The sequence below is a fragment of the Xenopus laevis genome, chromosome 9_10S, assembly GCF_017654675.1.
Source record: "Xenopus laevis strain J_2021 chromosome 9_10S, Xenopus_laevis_v10.1, whole genome shotgun sequence".
Classification (NCBI taxonomy): Eukaryota; Metazoa; Chordata; class Amphibia; order Anura; family Pipidae; genus Xenopus; species Xenopus laevis.
In genome coordinates this window covers 36,257,826-36,278,795 of record NC_054388.1, presented here as the reverse complement: position 1 = coordinate 36,278,795, position 20,970 = coordinate 36,257,826, and positions in this window count along the sequence as shown.

Below are 20,970 nucleotides of genomic sequence, written 5' to 3'. Positions count from 1 at the left end.
GCGGCGGAGCTGCAGTGTCTGATGCACGTTTCGCCGAGTATCGGCTTTTTCAAAGGCAAATGGCGGCGTATTCTCGCGATATTTACGTACTCACGAGCGCGCCGATAGGTTCTCAAGTGTCATGTGGTCCACGAACGTTTCTTTGTATGTATCAGTGGAAGGATAACGTATATTAATATTGCTTGTAACAAATTGTAACAGTACTCTTCCAAATAGTAACATATCCAAAATTTAAATAACTGACACTTCGCAAAAGCAACAGTTTCACATTATCACTATACCAGTATTTCAATGTTGCATTTTATAAGTTATTTGATACTGTATGAGAAAGTAACTTTCTATTTGTCAGAAAAAAACCTGCTTATATTCAATATACCAAATTTATGGGATTCACAGTAGTAGTTATGATCCTATGTAAGTATGTAATGAAAGGCTTTCATTTAAGCCATGAGGGTTTAGGGTATTGAGTTCATAGATCCATCTACTTTCTATTGAAAGGAGTCTATGATCTAAATCTCCTCTTCTAATTCCCAGAGACACCTTTTCGAGGACTGAAACAGTTAAACCATCTGTTGTACCATTATGGCATAAATAGAAGTGTTTTCCCAATGGACTGACTTTTTTAGGTTTATATGATTCTCCATCTGCAATAGTTTGGACCTCAAGCAATGCTTTCTTGGTGGATTTAATACTGGTCAGATGTTCAGAAATCCTTTTATGTAGTGGTCTCTTAGTTTTACCTACATAATGTAGATTGCAGGGACAAGTAATCGTATAGATCACTCCAATCGTTCGACAGTTACTCCATTGTCTGAGAGTATGTTTCTTCCCGAATCTGTCTTCCACCTCTTTGATATTGTGTATATAAGGGCAGATATTACAAGATCCACATGGATAAGTACCCCAATCTTGTATAGATCTTTTACCTTTTTTATTATTAAAATGACTTCGAACCAATAAATTTTGCAGATTGGGAGCCCGTCTTGATGTTATTTGTGGGAATATTTTAATGTGTTTACCCAAAGAGGAGTCAGCATGTAAAATATGCCAATGTTTTTTTAAAATGGATCTAATTTCATTCCATTGCTTACAATATGTAGTGATGAATCTCACACTGTCACTGTCCTTCTTTTTCTCTTTCGAATATAGAGTCTGTGACCTTGATATGGCGAAGGATCTTTTTTGTCCCTCTTTTATTGATCTATTACTATAGCCCCTTTTTTTTAGTCTTTCAGTTAATTCATGTGCTCTTTTGGATATGTTACTATTTGGAAGAGTACTGTTACAATTTGTTACAAGCAATATTAATATACGTTATCCTTCCACTGATACATACAAAGAAACGTTCGTGGACCACATGACACTTGAGAACCTATCGGCGCGCTCGTGAGTACGTAAATATCGCGAGAATACGCCGCCATTTGCCTTTGAAAAAGCCGATACTCGGCGAAACGTGCGTCAGGCACTGCAGCTCCGCCGCTAAGTTCTTTAGCGGTTTAGACAGGGAAAAAGAGAACCGCAACGAAAGCTCAATAGTGGGATTTAAATGTGGGGAGGTGGAATGGAGGAAACGTGTTACCAACGGGGGTCCGGAACTTCAATGAGCGCCTGTTTAGCCACTCTGTCGGTATAAGGTGTTGCATTTCTTAGCGTCTAGGGAATAGGCCAAACCATATAGGTGCCTCTGAGAGGACACAGTGGTAGTTTAAAACAATTTTGCACACCATACTGTACAGGGGTGGATCATTTCACCCAAAATTTTTCACAGGGCCCTTGTGTCCTGAGTGTATACACAGCGCAGCTTGGATCACAGTTGTGCTCACTCAAACAGTTCCATTTCCTTACTCACCCCCAGAAGAGAGTTTAAGGGCTTGACCCAAAAGTTAACTCTCACTATATCATTCAATCCCAATTCTCCTCCCACCTACCACTACCACGAACGCTGAGCATTGTTCTCTATGTACCCCAACTATTCATTATAGGGCTACTGGGTGACGTAAGATCTAGAAGGGAACAGTCTAATGAACTAATTACGCTGTAACCCCTATATATACTCAATTCAGATCGAATTCCCACCCTTTTCTTAAGTGTTTTTACGTGATTTTATGAATTTTTTCCCTCTCACTACTGATGAATTTTAGGAGTCTATAAGTTAATAAAAGTTATATTTTATCAGGTTCTCCATTTATGGGTTACTAATCGTGGGTCCTACCTTGTTTCATGTCCACAACAAGCACTTTGCACTTTAAAAGTTTTCACTTCATTATAAATCTCTGAATATTTCTCACTTTATTTAACTTTATTTATTATATAAGGACACTTCACTAATTTATATAATCAATTTACTCTTTGTCCACGATCAACTAGCTGATCATTACTATTTTCGAACACACAATTATGTACTTAAATTTAAAGAGATTGTGCGACACCACATACTCCTTTCTTTTTGTTTCCTTCTGTGAGCATTGAGATTATTTCCTATTTAAGGAGTTGTCAGCACATCTATACCGAGTGGCTCATGTGCTCTTGGTTAAGGGACTTCCGTTGGGAGTGACAATTGGTTAGAAGGTGCGGCAAACACCAAAAAAAATGTTTTCACTTTTTGTTTTAAGGTTCATTAATACCTCTCTATAGGTAGAACTTCTCTTTGCCTGCACATGACCATTTGTCCCATTCATTCTCGCATAGTTCTCAAAAAAAGCTTTCCATTGTAATATCAACATGACTTCCTTACTAACCAGGATCAACAAATGGGAAGGGAAAATGCAGGAAACCTTTTCCCGTGACAAATTAGACTCTTATTCACAAGTAGATCAGTCTTTGATGACGTTGTTGAACAATTATCGGACAGATAATGTTAAATTACTGAAGTCTTGGTGGAATAAATCAACATATATTAAATACCTGGAAGAAAACATTATCCCTAGAGGCTTACGGATCAGAGTATTTCCTGCGTTTATCATAAATGCCCCAGATTTCAAACAGAGATGGGAGGACACGCTGTCCAAATGTTCCATAGATTTAATAAAAATACTCCATGAATATGAGGATACAATGGTTAAAGAATATACAGAGAAAATTAAAAATAAGGAAGTCCAACTACAAGAATATAAAGATTGTGTAGAATATACTTCTTTTATCTCTAAAATGAATGATCAGCTAGATAAATTGGAACAGGATACCATTTTCAAGAAAAGACAGAAATTCATGCGAGACATGCAGGATTTCAGAACAGGCAACATTTACAAATGGGGAAGGAAAAGTGAAAGATCATCCTATAACCAAACCAATTCTGACCACGAATTGACAGGTACTGATACATCAGATACAGAAATGGGAGACAGCACTAGACAATATTCCAATCACCAGGCCAATTCCCAATCTACCTCTAGTTTACCCTTAGAAACCGCTACTTTTTTAGGACAAGGAGATATAAGCGGATCAGAAGGGGATGTAAGAAGATTGAGAAACAGAGAAAGATGGGGTTATCCCAGACAGAACTTTTGGGAGCCAAACAGGGGGAGAGGCCATTGGAGATAACTAATTAGAAACAACAGAGGAATTAAATGTCATCAATTTGAGTGATCATAAACTTACAGAGACACAGTTGCAAGTTCTGAAAAAAGGTCTATCATTCTCACCGAGTTGTAATGTTGATAAATTCATCCTATATAAAGATCTTTTTCTGTTTTGTAGGAAATTACTTTTGAAAAAACATTTTTCTTCCCATGATTCGTTGATAGGGGATGATCATAATCCCATGTCTCAAGTAACTAGATGGGATAATCCTTTTGATTTATATACACCACAACAGATTTACAACGAAGAAGAGAAGATTTTTAACTGTGCTTTACAGGATTTATGCTCACTTCTGAATGATGAGACAACATCCGAAAGACAATTTAAAACACAGAGTACTTTCACCCCTATGAGCCAAATCTGTCCAGCTGTTCAAATTTTTGGGGAACTAGTGATGAAAGAATTCGGCTCATTACCCGACAAAACCATTGGAGACAACATGTCACAAGCAGAAAGGAGAGCAATTAAAGAAATTCAACAATGGGACGATGTTCTAATCAAAGCTGCAGATAAGGGAGGCAATATAGTAATATCGCCCAAAACAATGTACATAGCGGAGGCCTTGAAACAATTAAATGATAACAAATGCTATACCAAACTTGCACAAGATCCCACTGACAACTATAAGAGATTATATCATAATCTTATAAGGGAAGCCAAGGAATCAGGAATACTCTCCACACAAGAGTTTAATGCACTATCCAATAACAATCCCAGGATACCAACATTTTACATGTTACCTAAAGTCCATAAAAACAAAGAGAGACCTCCTGGCCGACCCATAGTATCCGGCAATGGGAATCTATGTGAAATTGCAGGCCAATATATTGATACTAAACTGCGCCCCTTTGTTATTGCTCTCCCGTCCTATGTTAAGGACACGAGAGATGTTTTACGAAAACTAGAAACATCAAGGTTAATAGAGACACACTGTTGGTTACATGTGATGTCACCTCACTGTATACCTGTATTAGCCATAAGGCTGGCACAAAAGCTGTCAATACCATTCTTGAAAGTGAGAGTAATTATGGCATTGATTTTAGAACTTTTCTCATGGATCTGTTACAATTTTGCTTGTCTCATAATTATTTTGTCTTCAATGAAAAATATTATTTACAAATACAAGGGACGGCCATGGGGGCCCCATTTGCCCCAACTTATGCAAATTTATTTTTGGGCTGGTGGGAGCAGTTTTATGTCTTTTCTGAAAAAACTGACAAATGGACCAGTAATGTTAGTCAATGGATACGCTACATTGATGACCTGCTAATTATATGGGGGGTTCAGTTGAATCCCTACATGAGTTTTTTGAGGTGTTAAATGACAATGATTTAAATTTGAAAACTCACATATGCTGCTGACCCCACTAAGATAGACTTTTTGGATATAACTATCATCAAGGATGATAATGATTTCCTGCAAACAGACATGTTCAGGAAAGAAACCGCTACTAACTCAACATTACATTTTTCCAGTCACCACGCAATTAATGTCAAAAAGGCCATACCAATTGGTGAATTCTTACGTGTCAGGAGAAACTGTTCAAATAACTCCACTTTCAGGAGAAGAGCACATGAATTAACTGAAAGACTAAAAAAAAGGGGCTATAGTAATAGATCAATAAAAGAGGGACAAAAAAGATCCTTCGCCATATCAAAGGTCACAGACTCTATATTCGAAAGAGAAAAAGAAGGACAGTGACAGTGTGAGATTCATCACTACATATTGTAAGCAATGGAATGAAATTAGATCCATTTTAAAAAAACATTGGCATATTTTACATGCTGACTCCTCTTTGGGTAAACACATTAAAATATTCCCACAAATAACATCAAGACGGGCTCCCAATCTGCAAAATTTATTGGTTCGAAGTCATTTTAATAATAAAAAAGGTAAAAGATCTATACAAGATTGGGGTACTTATCCATGTGGATCTTGTAATATCTGCCCTTATATACACAATATCAAAGAGGTGGAAGACAGATTCGGGAAGAAACATACTCTCAGACAATGGAGTAACTGTCGAACGATTGGAGTGATCTATACGATTACTTGTCCCTGCAATCTACATTATGTAGGTAAAACTAAGAGACCACTACATAAAAGGATTTCTGAACATCTGACCAGTATTAAATCCACCAAGAAAGCATTGCTTGAGGTCCAAACTATTGCAGATGGAGAATCATATAAACCTAAAAAAGTCAGTCCATTGGGAAAACACTTCTATTATGCCATAATGGTACAACAGATGGTTTAACTGTTTCAGTCCTCGAAAAGGTGTCTCTGGGAATTAGAAGAGGAGATTTAGATCATAGACTCCTTTCAATAGAAAGTAGATGGATCTATGAACTCAATACCCTAAACCCTCATGGCTTAAATGAAAGCCTTTCATTACATACTTACATAGGATCATAACTACTACAGTGAATCCCATAAATTTGGTATATTGAATATAAGCAGGTTTTTTTCTGACAAATAGAAAGTTACTTTCTCATACAGTATCAAATAACTTATAAAATGCAACATTGAAATACTGGTATAGTGATAATGTGAAACTGTTGCTTTTGCGAAGTGTCAGTTATTTAAATTTTGGATATGTTACTATTTGGAAGAGTACTGTTACAATTTGTTACAAGCAATATTAATATACGTTATCCTTCCACTGATACATACAAAGAAACGTTCGTGGACCACATGACACTTGAGAACCTATCGGCGCGCTCTGTGAGTACGTAAATATCGCGAGAATATGCCGCCATTTGCCTTTGAAAAAGCCGATACTCGGCGAAACGTGCGTCAGGCACTGCAGCTCCGCCGCTAAGTTCTTTAGCGGTTTAGACAGGGAAAAAGAGAACCGCAACGAAAGCTCAATAGTGGGATTTAAATGTGGGGAGGTGGAATGGAGGAAACGTGTTACCAACGGGGGTCCGGAACTTCAATGAGCGCCTGTTTAGCCACTCTGTCGGTATAAGGTGTTGCATTTCTTAGCGTCTAGGGAATAGGCCAAACCATATAGGTGCCTCTGAGAGGACACAGTGGTAGTTTAAAACAATTTTGCACACCATACTGTACAGGGGTGGATCATTTCACCCAAAATTTTTTCACAGGGCCCTTGTGTCCTGAGTGTATACACAGCGCAGCTTGGATCACAGTTGTGCTCACTCAAACAGTTCCATTTCCTTACTCACCCCAGAAGAGAGTTTAAGGGCTTGACCCAAAAAGTTAACCTCTCACTATATCATTCAATCCCAATTCTCCCTCCCACCTACACTACCACGAACGCTGAGCATTGTTCTCTATGTACCCCAAACTATTCATTATAGGGCTACTGGGTGACGTAAGATCTAGAAGGGAAACAGTCTAATGAACTAATTACGCCTGTAACCCCTATATATACTCAATTCAGATCGAATTCCCACCCTTTTCTTAAGTGTTTTTACGTGATTTTATGGAATTTTTTCGCCTCTCACTACTGATGAATTTTAGGAGTCTATAATGTTAATAAAAGTTATATTTTATCAGGTTCTCTCCATTTATGGGTTACTAATCGTGGGTCCTACCTTGTTTTCATGTCCACAACAAGCACTTTGCACTTTAAAAGTTTTCACTTCATTATAAATCTTCTGAAGATTTCTCACTTTATTTACTTTATTTATTATATAAGGACACTTCACTAATTTATATAATCAATTTACTCTTTGTCCACGATCAACTAGCTGATCATTACTATTTTCGAACACACAATTATGTACTTAAATTTAAAGAGATTGTGCGACACCACATACTCCTTTCTTTTTGTTTCCTTCTGTGAGCATTGAGATGATGTTCTAATAAAGACTTTACCAAGATATCCTCGGTTAAAAATTATTTTATATGTGCATGCTTTCAGCCATTCTATTACTTCCTCTGACTTACCAGTCAATGGACCCATTGCCACTTTTTGTAAACAATGTGCTTGCGCCAGTATGCAATGTCTAACCACTGTCTCATACAGAACATAACAGTGCCCTGTGCCATGAAGTTCTTGAGTGCCACATTGTGCCATGAAATATCGGGGGCTAGTGGAACAAGCGAGAGAGAGAGAGGTGAAAAACAGTGTTACAGCAACAATCACATGAAACTAGTTGCCAGACAGCAACACTCCATCTAGGGGGCCCCGCCAAAATGGTCCCAATTAGGCCCCGCAGGAAACAAAATCAGTCCTGGGTTCAGTAACCAGAATCTGGCCAAGCAATAACTCACAGGCAGGGATAACGTTGGTGCCACCTGCATTATCCTACATCTGTGCAATGAGTGATGGGTTTATAGCAGGACATTACTCAGAGGGACTGTGTTCATGGAAGTAAATCATCTATATTACTATCTACTAAGCAGTGCTGGTTAATTTATGAACTGTAGAGGGTATAACAGGTGCATAGGAATCCAGCTGACTTTTTGCAGTATGGAGAGCATTAGTTTTCAGTTTGAGAGAATAAGCAAAATCACATTGAGCACTGAGTAATGATGTAATGACGTGCAGGGTGATGTAAGGTGATGAGTAAGTACATATATGGCTCAACCTTTCTCCATGCCAGCCCAGTTCATTGTCATCCAATTGCTCAATACATTTTCCAAATAGCATAGGAAATACACATTAAATGATTGGTTTATTAACATTTTGTACAATGGACACACAGAGGGTACAGCTTAATGTATTAGATGGTACAGGTACCAGGTGCATGTACCACTGCCTGCAAGGCCATATGGTACAAATTGATGTAAGAACATTCATAATGATGTCAAAATATAAAAATAAAAGTACAAAACCACTATAACATATTAGTAGCCACTGATTTACTATATTGGAATAAAACCATCGAATTCACATAAATCTATATAAATGAGGTGTACAAGAAACCTGTTTTTCATATATTTGCCATTTGGTTCCTTGCCCAGACCAATGTATCAAAGCAATGTTTTCATAAAAGCAACAACAAGTAAAAGTGGCAAATGCTGATATTTTTCACTACAGTCAGGTTCTACAAAAAACTTTGTTAATGGCCTTAACCATATTAAAAAATGGAACTTCAAACTGAAGTATACCAACGTCCCAAAATATCCTTTGTTTTATTGGGGATATACCCGACCAAACTCCAGGCCTCACCTGGAGTATGCAGTGCAGTTTTAGACTCCAGTCCTTAAGAGGGATATAAATGAGCTGGAGAGAGTGCAGAGACTAAGTGCCACTAAACTGGTTAGCGGGATGGAAGACTTAAATTATGAGGGTAGACTGTCAAGGTTGGGGTTGTTTTCTATGGGAAAATGGTGCTTGCGAGGGGACATGATTACACTTTACAAGTACATTAGAGGACATTATAGACAAATAGCAGGGGACCTTTTTACCCATAAAGTGGATCACCGTACCAGAGGCCTCCCCTTTAGACTAGAAGAAAAGAGCTTTCATTTGAAGCAACGTAGGCGGTTCTTTACAGTCAGGACAGTGAGGTTGTGGAATGCACTGCCGGGTGATGTTGTGATGGCTGATTCAGTTAATGCCTTTAAGAATGGCTTGGATGATGTTTTGGACAGACATAATATCAAAGGCTATTGCGATACTAATCTCTATAGTTAGTATAGGTATGGGTATATAGAATTTATGTCAAAGTAGAGAGGGGTGTGTGTATGGATGCTGGGTTTTCATTTGGAGGGGTTGAACTTGATGGACTTTGTCTTTTTCAACCCAATTTAACTATGTAACTATGTAAACCACTTAATGTAAAATTGCTCAGTGTGCTTCTCCCAGTACTTTCGCATTTTACATTAATTACTTTTCTTCTTTTAGTTTTCATGATATTAACATGAGTCAGTTGATATCTCCTCCTTCTGGCTTTCTGTTCAGCCACAGCAGGGGGAGCTCCTCTTAAAAATGCATGATGTAAGTAGTGGAAAACTGCTTATAGCATAAAAACAAAATAAAAACAAATAATGACAAATACTGTATAACGGTACGTAGAGGAGCACCCTTAATGTTACATTAAGCTCTATGGGTGGGAATAATGTATGTCTGTGTAATTAAATGCATTTCTTAATATTACAGTGGAATGGTTTTCTATTTTTAAATATATCCAATGCTATTTTACTGTTTGCTGTGGGATAGTAAAAACAGGGCTGCTGCTAACAATGGGTATCAGATAGGGATTTTCATTTAAAAACTAAAAACATTTACAAAGCAAAAAAAAAAATCATGACAAATCAGAATTACATTTTATTACATTGTTTGCAATAAGAAAGTAGAAGAATGAGTCCAAGAGAAATAAAAATTCATCCAACACTTCTCATTCTCATTAGGTTTTCGGATATCATTGCTCTTAATACATACAATATCCTGTAAGATTTTCCTTATTTTCACGGTGCACACAAACATACCAAACAAGCTATGCTTGTTAGGTCACATGAGCCAATTAACAGACAGAAATCTGTCTTTTGCTTCCACACTTCTTCCTGTAACAGTTAGAGCTGCAGTGTTTCTGGTCAGGTGATCTCTGAGGCAACACACAGACCATCACGAAATGGTAGTTCAAGGCAAGAGATGTAAAAGGGCAATATTTACTTTAATACATACAGTAAACCAGTTTGATAAGATTCTTTAATATGCCATTTATTTGATATTTGATAAATCTGGTGCTCAAGTATTCATTTTGGGTGTATAGTTTTCCTTTAAGAGTTAATTTCTTCCTGCCACTTGTTTTGCCTAATAGAAGAAAACACAATAATAAGCAACTATCCGAATCTATTAAAAATTGGCAGTGGTGTAAAAGTTATTTGTAAATGTAGTTGCTATGGAAAGCAGCATTTGCTTAACTCCTGGTTGTTTTAAACAATGCTGCAAAAGCCAGTTTCCTCCAGCACGATAGGTCTGTCAATTCCTTGGTTTGTGTTTTAAAAGCCAAAGCCAAAATCCAAATCCACCATGGCAGAGAATAGAAAGGGACAAACACTGCTTTCAATAGCATAGAAGTCTATGGGCGTCATTTCTGCAAGGTGAAAAAATGTGCCCATCCCTTGCAATACAAATAACTTAAAAAACATAGAAAATGTATAATGAATGTATAGTACAAAGTTGCTTCAATTTGCATTTTCTTTTATTACATAATTTTTAAAAGTATTTAAAAATATTTTTTTGGGTTGACATGTCCTTTAATTAACCTTAAATCATTCCCATTTGTCTTAATGTCCAACAATAAACACTGCCCACTTTAACCTTCACCAGCCTATAAACCTCAATGTGCCTGTCACCATTAAACAGAATCACTACACATTCTGCCTGTTCCTCTGCTATGGGCCAGAATGAGGGCCCTCTCTCTTTTCATTGTTGATATCATAATTAATAGTTAGGAGAGTTTCCTAAATAAAAATATCTACAACTAAAGAAAATGTAAACTCAAAAGCCCCTAGTATTGCCTTGGGAGACCTGATGTTTCTTACATTTAGAATACAGAATGCAATCGGGCAACTCATCATCATGTTTTAGCGAGTTTTGTAGACAACCCTTACTCTCCTTCCCTATGCCTCTTTACTTGCATCCCCTGATATTCATCTTCTTCTACAAAAACAAGAAACTCCTCCACAAAAGAACCTCCCTCCCCTGGTCCTCTTTCCTTCCTCTTTTTCCCCTACTCCTCTCCAGAAAGCTCTTCTGGGTTTAGGGTCTGGGCAGCCTCATGTTCTGGGGATTCTCTCCTTTCCTTTGATTTCTGCTTTTCTTCCTTGTCTTCTTCTCCTCCCTGTCCCTTTTGTCCCTCTCTGTCCTCTTTACTGCCTCCTCCTTTGCTATCTCCCCCAGCTCTTCCCACGTGGGAAGGCAAACCTGTTTGAAGTGTTCAAACCTGCCTGAAAAACCATCTTTCCCTGCTGTTTATTACCCATTGCACCTACTATGGTCTACACATCTGTCCATTTCTCCTTACTTTCTTTCCCCCTAGTTTCCTCAGGAACTTTAGGCTTCACCACACCTTCCACCCTGGTCTCCACCTCCATCCCTTCCTCATGCATTGGGCCACTCCCTGGGTGTATGGCCCAAAGCACCACATAAATTGCACATCCCCACATAACATTCCTTGCTGGTATGGCCTTTAGCACCACACAAAGCACAAAACTTGGTTTTGCAGTTACTGGCCAAGTGCCCGTTTGACCCACATTTAAAACATTGGCAAGGTTGGCACAGGTAAAAACAAACACCCCCTTTTTCTTCATATAAAAAATTAGTTAGGGAGGAGCCTGGGACATTGTGATGGACCTCTAGTCTCACTTGGGTTTTCCATCCTCCCACCCAAAAATCTTCCTCATTATGGACCCTGGTGAGATGTGTTAGAACAGTGCATTGCCTTTTCAACCAAACAAGAATATCCTGGGGGGGGGTCAACTCATATTTGAAAATGATGGTCACAATTTTGGTTTCAGGCCTTGAGAATGGGATTGTCTTAAAGCTTTCACACTCCTTTGTGCTTTTTTTTATCTTAAAGAGCCCAATACCTCTCCAAACCCTGTGGCAGTTTAAAACTGAGATCATATTCGGTGTCGGAGATATTTAGAAAAGCAAAATCATCATTGGTAGTAAACCCATAGACACTTTCACCAGATTACGTGCCAAATATCTCCAACCAAGGAATTTGTCGTGCTCCCCCTCTCATGGCTTTATTATTAGAACACTCTTTATTGCACATAGCAATATTTCTTATTCCCTGTAATCTCCAGTCACCATGGCAGCCAAACTAAGTTCTTTTGCAATCAAATTATTCACACTCTCATTGACTCACACAACCCACTCTTCAAACACTCATTAAACACCTTTGTTAACACTGGGACTAACAGTTCCTGAAAGGTTTTATAGAATTCTGCTGAATTAGAGCTTTCTTGTAGTGGATTCTATCAATCGCACCCTCCACCTCCTGGATATCTGCTGTCAAAGGGAAAAAGTCCAAATTTGTTGTATCAGGTCCTGGGGTTGCCTTCAAGAAGCTTTCAGTCTTTTCCCTCTCCAAAGCCTAATGTCTGAACAAGTTGGCATAGTACGACCTTATGACTCTGAGAATACCCTCCCTGGATTTCTGTAAACAACATTCAGAGTCAACAAGGCCAGTCACATGCTTTTTCTTAAGTCTCTCTATAATTCGGAAAATCGTCTGGAGAGTTTTTAGCCCTGAAATCCTTTTCCAGAATCATAGAGTACGGTGACTGTACTGATGCTGCTTTAACTGACATTTCAGCTGGGCAAAATTAAGGTTTCAAAATTCTTCCTCAGAGACTGGTTTATTGTAGATTTAATACTACAACAAACAAATAGATTTGTGAAGATTTTTTCGTTTCCTTCCACCAATGCACAATAGAACAAAAAAAAGAATAGTTTCAACCGCTGGGCATCAAAACATTTCCTAAAAGAATCATTGTCAGTTGCATCCTTTAAAGACTTTAAGCCAAGCCTCCACAAACCCTTCCCAAAACTAACAAATAGATTTGTGAAGATTTTTTCGTTTCCTTCCACCAATGCACAATAGAATAAAAAAAAGAATAGTTTCAACCGCTGGGCATCAAAATATTTCCTAAAAGAATCATTGCCAGTTGCATCCTTTAAAGACTTTAAGCCAAGCCTCCACAAACCCTTCCCTCTCCTGGGAAGATCAGATAATCTCAGTTTAAAGGACACCATCAGAGAAAATTACCAGAATTTATTTAACACCTGAAAAAGTCTCACTTTCTTTTTTCTTTATCAAAAATCATGTCAATGCGGCTACCACTGTATGTAAGTATGTTCACCCTTCCTCCTTACCCACACAATAAACCATGCCTGCTTGATCATTCCTGATAGAAAGGTCCCTTCATATGTGTTTTATCACCTGAGTTGAAAGTCTGATTAAAATCTCCTGCTAGAATTAATGGACAGGAGACACATAAATGCTGCTTTATCTCTGCCAACAATGCTTTTCTTTCTGCAATTGTATGGGGTACATAAATATGTATTAACCTATACATTTTCCCCTTAAGAAATACGTACAACAACATACATCTACTGTTTTTTTTCCAAAAACCTTTTGATTTTAAGATCAATGAAACCCTTAAAAAGAATTCAAGTATCACCAGCTGATTCCTCACAATCGACCAAAAGGAAGACCCTACTTGCCAATCTCTTTTGACACAAAAAAATCTCTGCTGTGCATGTTAACCTTGTATCCTGCAGGAAATAAATATAAGAATATGTCTTTGCTATGGCTTTTTAAACATCATCATCATCTCGCTTCCCCTCCCTTGCAAGTAAAAAAATATTGATGACCTGCCCCCCCAGTTATAAAATCCATTGATCAGGCCCCCCTGCAAGTAAAAAAAATATTGATGCCTTACCCCCCCCCCACAAGCTAGAAAGTCACTGGTGGCCAGGACCCCCCTTTGAGTTATAAAAACATTAGTGGCCAGGCCCCTCCAAATTTTAAAAATTGCTTGCCAGGGTCTGCCATAAGTTTGCCACTTAAGGGAACTTCACTTACTTTATTAGCCAGGCTGACAGCTTTAGAAAAGAGGACAGGAGCTCCGGTATGATTATTTTCCGATTCAGCTCTTTGAGTTCTCTGTACCCTCATTGGTCATTTAAATTGAAGTCCTGGTGAAGCTGCATTGGGATTGGATAGGCTAGAGGGGAAGTTCCTACTTTACCTATCCAATCCCTGTACAGATTTACCTGGACTTATCCTTAAAGAACCAATGAGGGTACAGAGAATATGAATAGGAGAAAAATCAAGCGTGCACAGAGCTCCAGTACTATTTTCTGAAGCTTGCAGCACTCTGACAACAGATGGGCCCGGGACAATCAATCCCTAAGACACAAAAATCTACAGGCCCGGGACAACTGTCCCCCCTGATGGCGGCCATGATATTATGCCAGGCCTCTGGACATTCATGATGTGTGTGACCCAGCTCAGCAGAAAGGTTTCATCTTACTTTATCACATTCTTTGCTAACGTTCTTCTGTGCCCCATGCAACACATATAGTTGTATTGAACAATCTATAGTAGTAACATCAGGTTTTGAAACCAGGATTGCTCTGAAACCTTCCCACCCTGAGGAGGTTCTCTTTTCCTGATACAGATTCCAAAATCTATCTTAACACTGCAATAGCTTAAAACTGATCTCAAACATAATGGGTGTGTCTAGAGTACTGAGTATGTTAAATAGGATATGATGTCAATGGGATGAATGATGCTTGATAAAGGGGCGGGAGCTCCAAAACGTTGCATGTTTGCATGTTCATCTTTTTTATCACTTATTGGTAAAAATTCACCTTATTTCACTTGGAATTTGTCTGGACTTTTTTGTTGATTGTAACTTCTACAATAAAAGATTTTTCTTTTTAAGAAGTCCTGAGAGTGCGGACCTTATTGCATTTGGATTGGATATTACGTGGGATACTACACCCAGGCACGTAAACCTTTTTGTTGAGAGTGCTGGCAACATGGAGGTTGTATATATATATATATATATATATATATATATATATATATTATATATATATATATAATATATATATATATATATATATATATATATATATATATAATGTAAATAGACTACTAGCACAACCCCATATAAAATGCATCACATATTTTTAATTTCAAAGTCTTTATGTTTAAAAAATAGATAAAAGATTCACCTTATTGGAAATTGCAAGCTGGGCAATATTTGGCATTGTGCAGAGGTCAGTTATTGATGATGCAGTAAGCACGATGATAAAATGAACACAATTAGCCTGGTTATATGATGCAATATTGTGTTCAAACCAATAATACTATAATCCCCAACTCAAAAATTATTTTTTGTACAAAAATTTCAGCTTACGTCCAAAATCTCTGGGGAAGTTGTGTTGAAATGCTTTGATTCTGCAAAAATTTGGGTTATGAATTACTTTCTGCCAAAACATTTTGCACACAGCTACAAGGATTTGTAGATAGATTTAAACCTGCACTTGTGAACCCTTTGTAACACTACAGGTCTTTATAGTTCTATATACAGTATCACTATGAAAATTAGTAGCCCAGAGAGAAACCTTTGCCTGAAGTCATCTTGGACATGAAAAGTGATGGCCTCCACCTACACCTCCTATAACTCTTAAATAAAGTAGAACCCCTATTTAACATATTTCAGTGGACCAGAAAAAACATGTAAAATCAGGGAAATGCATTGTATATTTGTGGGACCATAAAAACAGTGTAAAATGAGGAAAAACATAGAATCAGCTGATGTAAAATTGCCATAATGTAACTACAGGGCATGGTGTCCAGGTGCAGGCCATGCAGCTGCTTCCGGAAGATATATTTGATGTGGATTCGTGCCCTGGTCCTATCACACCCCCTACATTCTGGTAGTTCTGCCACTGTACTGGGGTTTTATGGTATAGTGCTCAAATCGCCCAAGGTATTCATATAGGTTCACAGTGGCATCCTGAAGTACTTTGGGACTACCAAAAATGTTCCCGGTATCTCAGTGCGCCAGTCAATCCATGTTGGTTCCTAGTTGAATTAAGGTGGCCATTCACATTCAGATTTACTCATTAGACTACAATCCTTGTCTGATTGGGCCATTTAAGTGAAGGGAAAATTGATCTATAATAATTTGATTATTGAAGGACAACATTGAAGGCCTGTGTAGAGTCGTTGAGATTTTCTGCCCAGTTTGATAATTTTTTTAAATGAAGTCTAAACAAATGCTTCAATTAACCCAGATCCATACTGAATACGTGAAAAAAACAGTGCATCTGTGGTAGGCTCAGAAATGAAGCAGTACCATGTGTTTGTATATATTAGTAATTCATGAATTTTATTGATTTTTATTACATTTTGTAGAAATTGTACTGTGATTTCTGGCTATGGTTGAATAAGAAAGATGCTGCTAATATGGACTGGGACATTTTCAGACTGAACACAAAGTAACGGCACTGTTTTGCCTAACAACCATCTAAGCCACGAACAAAGACTGAAGGGTTAACATCTACACACTTGGTAATTGGTGGGCAGGTCAACAATTGTGGTGTTATAAAATGCTTTTCTCACTATCTGATGTTCACACTTGAAGACGTGCCAGGTGCCCGAAACATGTCGTGTGGCAATGGAATAAAGGCTTAATTGCAGTTAATCTGCTTTTGTGAGTGTTTCCAAAATCTTGTTACAATTTGAATCTATATAGGATGCCAGAGGCGGAGCATCCAAGGAAACACCACAGGAATTGATTGAATTCAATGCTAATCAGTGTAAAAAACTTTTTGTCTTGGACTGGGACACTAGTGTTTATCCATGATGTGACACAGGACAGAAGCAGCCGAATGAATTCTGAGGTGTTCAGAGACACTGTCTGCTTAAATCCAGCTAAATGCAGTCAAATTCATTGGGAGGTGTTTCTAGGACAAAAAGGATGTTGGTCACATGAGTAGCCCTAGAAATGGAAGACTTCTTTCTATGAACATAAATAATTTCTACAGTGCTTTAAGCTCCAAATTGTAAATTTTTTGAGGGTTTAACTTACCTAATGCATTGGGGGATCCAGGTGCTCACACCTTAAGCCTTTAGCTCAGGAAGGCACTGTGACAGAATATCAAATGAAAAAGGTTGGCACAAATTGGATCACTCTCTACGATGTAGTTAAAAAATGTATTTATTTAGAACAACAACATCCCAAATGCCTTACGCGTTTCGTGCCTTTTGGGCACTTAATCCTAGCCTATGATTAAGTGCCCAAAAGGCACGAAACGCGTAAGGCATTTGGGATGTTGTTGTTCTAAATAAATAAATTTTTTAACTACATCGTAGAGAGTGATCCAGTTTGTGCCAACCTTTTTCATTTGATATTCTTTCTATGAAGGCTTCTTTCTCTGGAAAAAAACAGGCTTTTGTGAGGGGATATGATAATAATTTACAAATACATCAGAGGGCATTATAGCGGGGTATCTTTTTCCCATAAAAAAGGATCAACGCACCAGAAGCCATCCCTTTAAACTAGAGGAACAAAACTTTAATTTGAAGCAATGTACAGTTAGGTCCATAAATATTTGGACAAACAACTTTTTTTTTGTAATTTTGGTTCTGTACATTACCACAATGAATTTTAAATGAAACAACTCAGATGCAGTTGAACTGATCCAAAGCATACCACATCATGGTATGTGTGATGGCTTGGGCATGCATGGCTGCCAGTGGCACTGGGACACTAGTGTTTATCCATGATGTGACACAGGACAGAAGCAGCCAAATGAATTCTGAGGTGTCCAGAGACACTGTCTGCTCAAATCCAGCTAAATGCAGTCAATTTGATTGGGAGGCGTTTCATAATACAGATGGACAATGACCCAAAACATACAGCCAAAGCAACCCAGGAGTTTATTAAAGCAAAGAAGTGGAATATTCTTGAATGGCCAAGTCAGTCACCTGATCTGAATCCAATTGAGCAGCATTTCACTTGTTGAAGACTAAACTTCGGACAGAAAGTCCCACAAGCAAACAGTAACTGAAAGCCGCTGCAGTAAAGGCCTGGCAGAGCATTAAAAAGGAGGAAACCCAGAATCTAGTGATGTCCATGAGTTCAAGACTTCAGGCTGTCATTGCCAGCAAAGGGTTTTCAACCAAGTATTAGAAATGAACATTTTATTTTCAGTTTTTCAATTTGTCCAATTACGTTTGAGCCCTTGAAATGATGTTAAAAAAAAGGCTTTCGTTCCTCACATTTCTATGTAATCTTTTTGTTCAACCCACTGAATTAAAGCTGAAAGTCTGCAGTTCAACTGCATCTGAATTGTTTCATTTAAAAAATTTTGTGGTAATGTACAGAACCAAAATTAGAAAAAAAAAGTTATCTGTCCAAATATTTATGGACCTAACTATAGTTTTTTTTGTCACAGTGAGGGCAGTGAGGTTGTAATGGCAGATTCTATTAATGCCTTTAAGAGTGGCTTGGGTGATTTCTAGAACAAGCATACTAGGGGGCCGATTCATTAACTTCGAGTGAAGGATTCTGTCAAGGCCGCCGGGAGTGCGAAGAGGCGCGTCTGCTCCCGGCGGCGAATAATCCAAAATGGTGACGCCCAGTCGGCCCACGTGGGTGCTGGGACGCCAGCGCCGCAACGTCGACGCACGCGCAAACGCGCATGCGCAAACACGCCGGCGCAAGCACGCCGGCAAAGGACGTCAATGACATCACTTTGGCGCCAAGTTTGAATATAAAAAGGCCCCCAGGATGCCAGAATGGCGCCCAAGAATAGGTTTTGCTACTCTGAACCTGGGTTCCTGATTCCTGATTCCTTTATCCTGCTCCTGCCTTGGTTTTGACCCCCTGCCTGGACTCTTGTTATTTGATCCTGATCTGCCTGCCATTGAACTCTTGCCTGGACTTTGACCTTGTATTTTGTTAACCCTTTGGATACCGCGACCCTGCACCCTCAAGAGGGCTTGCTCCTTGATCCTGACTACCTCCCTGGAGGGAGCTCCCGGCTCCCTGACAGATTCGAAGGTTTTTTTGGGCTACTTCGACCATCGAATGGGCTACTTCGACATTCGACTACGACTTCGAATAGAAGGATTCGAACTAAAAATCGTTCGACTATTCGACCATTCGATAGTCGAAGTACTGTCTCTTTAAAAAAAACTTCGACCCCCTAGTTCGCCATCTAAAAGCTACTGAAGTCAATGTTAGCCTATGGGATTTCAATTCCCAGTCGAATATCGAGGGTTAATTAACCCTCGATATTCGACCCTTAGTGAATCAGCCCCTAGGTGTTATGTTTTGGGTAGCTGAGGATGAGTAGAGTATAACGGTGCTTTATTAGCAGAGTCATGCAGGTATTACACAACAGTAACTTTCACTTTTAAGCTGTCAGGAAGTATGCACAGTATAAGTCTGGGCACAGTGACATCTACAGGCCATTTGTATAAACACCACACTATGCAAGGGTATTGTATTGTATAGCTATTGGTATACATGTATATGAGTGTATAGATAGGTCAGTATGTGTGTGTATATGTATATATGTGCACTGTTTTTTTTTTGGAGTGCATGGAATTGATGCACTTTGGTCTTTTATCAACCCAACCTAACTTTGTAACTATACAACTATATCAGTAAAAGAGAACATGAACAGGATATGTAGGATTGCCCATAGAGAGATATCAACCTTCTAGATGCTACCCTCATGGGTTGACTAGTACCAAAGAGTCCAAAAGCATTAAGAGGTCTGCCCATGACACAGGGGTAGATAAAGTGCAAGAATACCTAACATTTATAAGATGGATTATATGTCAGTGCTCTTCAGCATATTTTCTCCCATGTCCTATCACCATGGAGCCCAAATGAATAAGTATAGTAAAGGTATTGCAAGAGAACACCGATAGCCATGTGTACTCACTCCTCTGCTACCGGTAGCTGATTTTCTACAAACCATAATGTGGCTTCCAGCATGATTTCTTTTCCCCTTAAAAACAACACAGTGTAATAAAAAGAAAAAAAGATCCTTCCCTATTTTACAAACAGTGGCAGAAATCGGAAAATCAGAGCCCTAAACCATGGCTTCAGTCCAGATTAATTTAGCTTGGGCACTGAACTATAATATAACCAATGAAAAAAGTTTATGAAAATATAGCAATATGCTGCAAAGAAATCAAGACAAATAGCATGGGTTGTTCTTTCCTTGAATATTCAGTAGGAGCTGTGCTTAGTTCAGGCAGGATTATAAAAAAAAAAAACTACTGCCCAGCAGTAACTGATTGTACCTTTATATGAGCATAGAGCTCCTTATAATACATGAGTGATACTCAGAGTTCCCTGTATAACTCAGCCTGCAGCCTTGTGCTTTAATATGGTCCCAGAACTCCTCATTGACTTCTAATATCCTTATAATTTACAGTAGGGGGTACATTATCCCTTATAATGCATGAGTGATACTCAGAGTTCCCTGTATAACTCAGCCTGTAGACTTGTTGGTCAAAGAACTCCGCTGTGTCTTCTGATATCCTTATAATTTACAGTAGGGGGTACATTATCCCTTATAATACATGAGTGATACTCAGAGTTCCCCGTATAACTCAGCCTGCAGCCTTGTGCTTTAATATGGTCACAGAACTCCTCATTGACTTCTAATATCCTTATAATTTACAGTAGGGGTACATCATCCCTTATAATACATGAGTTATACTCAGAGTTCCCTGTATAATTAAGCCTACAGCCTTGTGCCTTTATATGGTCACATAACTCCTCAGTGACTTCTAATATCCTTATAATTTACAGTAGGGGGTACATTATCCCTTATAATGCATGAGTGATACTCAGAGTTCCCTGTATAACTCAGCCTGTAGCCTTGTTGGTCAAAGAACTCCGCTGTGTCTTCTA